This window comes from Triticum aestivum, chromosome 3D, assembly GCF_018294505.1.
Source record: "Triticum aestivum cultivar Chinese Spring chromosome 3D, IWGSC CS RefSeq v2.1, whole genome shotgun sequence".
NCBI classification, from domain to species: domain Eukaryota; kingdom Viridiplantae; phylum Streptophyta; class Magnoliopsida; order Poales; family Poaceae; genus Triticum; species Triticum aestivum.
This window is the reverse complement of record NC_057802.1, coordinates 535,514,023-535,517,112: the sequence shown is the minus strand read 5'-3', so window position 1 is coordinate 535,517,112 and position 3,090 is coordinate 535,514,023. Positions and strand designations below refer to the sequence as shown.

General features: G+C 43.3%; 1 long non-coding RNA gene across 1 annotated transcript; it reads right to left on the bottom strand.

The window, feature by feature from the left end:
- Nucleotides 1-500: 500 nt before the first annotated feature.
- Nucleotides 501-2,603, bottom strand: LOC123075253 (uncharacterized). Its single transcript, XR_006436114.1, has 3 exons — nucleotides 1,977-2,603; nucleotides 1,343-1,374; nucleotides 501-1,265 (listed from the first exon to the last, which is right to left on the bottom strand). It is a non-coding gene; the product is annotated as an uncharacterized lncRNA (long non-coding RNA).
- Nucleotides 2,604-3,090: the final 487 nt, after the last annotated feature.

The window sequence follows — 3,090 nt, the reverse complement described above, 5'->3', positions numbered from 1 at the left end:
GTGTGTCGCTCCTGTATCACACTGTGCTTGGGTAGGTTTTTCATCTGCAACCAGTAGTGTGGCAAATGATAGATAGTTTTTTAGAACTAGAAAGATGCCCATGCGTTGCACGCATCAAGATGCATTTGTATGAGTAGTTTATCTTGTGGGAGAAAAGGATGAACGAGGGAAGATCTTATTTGCAAATCCTGAGTGGGGTATGGGTATCTTTTTGCAAAATTGTCATTGTTTCCTTCCTATCTATCAGATATAAATCGGACGGCCTATACTGCAGGATGGCAGGCACACCATCATCACCAACTCTGTTTTTTTATAAGACTAGTAAGATACCCGTGCGTTGCACGGAACATCAAAAAATAGTTTATTTTACTATGTTGTGTGCTCAAATTGACCTGTGTCGGGTCATATTTTGCGTAATAAATATCGATATCTTTCTTCAGATATTCAATTTTGTTCCCAAGCTTACACGCATTTGAGTGAAATTTCCCCCAAAATAAGAATTTGCTCAGCTTTCACTTCAGTAAAATCTTAAACATCTTAACATCTGTCATGTTTGCCATGTAGTTGCACTTTTTTCCAAGAAAAGTAGCTTACATGCCCAATATCGTTGCTGAAATCATTCCAGTATACACATGCACACACACCAGCGTACGGGCCAGGTATAAGCCACCCAAACAGAACACAAAGGCATAAACAACTACTCCTTACGTCATATCCTTGGTAACATGAGCATCAGCATCGTCGACCAGTAATTGACGAACTACAGCCAACTCTCATACAGAGAAAAAAGAAATTGGTCATAGAATCCCAAATAGGCTAACACAGGAAAGCACAAAAAGGAGGACGACAATTTATTGGTTCCAGCTATGTCGACGCCCATACACTTCCTACACCACCATCGCCAGCTTACGGGATCGCTGTCACAACAGTCCTTAAAGAGCCCCTTTCTGCAAAGGTTGCCCAAGATGTTAAGAACTGACAAACATAAAAAAATACAGTGGTTGGATCTCCAGGACGAACACATTTAAAGAAGGATTTATTCTTGGTCTTCCATAACACCCAGAAGATTGGTGCCGCGCCGATCACAAGGAAACCCTTCGCCACCTTGAGTAGAAATGGTGAAAAAACTGAACCAAAACAGAAATTAGAGAACTGAATCTCCATCTCATTTGATCCTCAAATGCTCTATAGATCAAAACCACGTCCGTCATTATGTGTGCTTCTGGGCCGCTTTCATCAGCGGCTGGAGTACTTGTCTTCCATATCTGATTTGGAAACATGTTGAACCATGAGCCAAAAAAAGTTAACATTGGCCAAAAATTGTTCTTAAGTACTTGTTTACCAGGATAGGATCACCATGTAGGGATTCAAGACCTGAAGTAATAAGACTTTCCAAGTTAATAACAAAAATTAGAATCTATAAACTCAATGCAAGTTCACAGAAAGTATGTCAAGTATTTAAAATGTAAGTCAATACCTTCACTTTAATTTCCAACACTCAATGTGCAACATGTATATTTTATAATTTTTTCGCTGCAATTTAAAAACTTAGGTGGGTGTATTTTAAGATGCAAACACTTAATTAGGTTCAGAAACTTAATATACGGAATCATTGGATGCAAACTAAAAACAAGTTTGTGAAATGTCCAAACTTCAGGTCATGATTTGAACTAAAATTTAGAAGTTCTAAGAGTAAACCCCTCACTGGCCCATTCACTAACAAAGCAACCAAAGCCAGAAGAAAAATAATGGCATAGAAATGGACAGACAAAACATGTGTGGTGCCTGATACATAGTTGAGATATTCAGCGCACTGTTATTCTTCACCGGAGGCCAATTTTCAACAGTTCCAAGAAGCTGCATCTACCAACTGAATGGCTAATACTAAATACGTGTATGACGATATACACACTCTGTCATTTTGTCAAGCACCTAGCATGCATCAAGTAACATCGAATAAGCAGAACAATATTTACCTCGACAGGCGAGGATCTCGGAAGCCCGCTGCCGTTCAGGGTGGAACCGTAAAACAGATTACTTCCACGGCGTGCATTCCTCATCTAAGCATGGTGTCCCATCAGGCATCAGCCTAAGCCATTGTGGGCAATGGTTGGCCACGGCTGTAGCTAGCGAATGCGGGCTCGGAGTAGGCGTTAGTTTGAGGTAGCACCTGGTGTTAAACGAGCAGAGATTGTCCCTAGTGCATGGTGTCCCGTCAGGCATCAGCCTCCAGCCACTCAGATCTTGCCCCCCTTTGACCTCGTGCTCCTTTTACAATGCTGAAAGGAGACGGGGGAGGGGCGGAGGAGACAGGGAGGAGATAGTGATGGTGGGTGGTGCGACGACTGGTATAGAGGAAGATGCAGGAGATGTGTCGATGCCGTACTTGCGGAGGTCGGGATCGGAGGAGATGGGGAATATAGGAGATGGCCCGGATTTTGGGGGGTGGGGGTGAGCGGGGTGCTGCAGAGGCAGAGAGGAGACATGCGAGTCACTGGGGCAGACTACGCCGGCGCCGGCCACCGCGGCAGATCGGGGTTCCATGGCTGGCCGGAGGGGGTGGGGAGAGATGAAGCCACGAGAGGGTTCCAGATCGGGAGAGACGAAGCCACGATGGGGTACAGATCGGGAGAGACTGGAGTTGCAGGCGCCTTTTTTAAAAAAGTGTGGCAACTGATTCGTATGCGATAGATGTAGATCGGACGGCTGAAATCGTTGGATGGCAGACACACCATCACCATCAACTCAGTCTTTTATAGGAGTAGAGAAACTAGCAAGATGCCCATGCGTTGCATGGAACATCAAGATGCATTTGTATAAGTAGTTTATCTTGTGAAAGAAAAGGATGAACGAGGAAATGCCTTATTTGCAAATGCGGAGAGGGGTGTGGGTATCTTTTGCAAAATTGCCACAGTTTCCTTCCTATTCGTTGGATATAAATCGGATGGCTTATATTGCAGGATGGCAGCAACACCATCATCACCAACTCTGTTTTTTATAAGAGTAGGGAAAAAGTAGAGAAAAAAGTAGAGAGGAGAGAAGTAGAGATAAATATTAAATATAAAATAAATATAACAGTAGAGAAGAGAG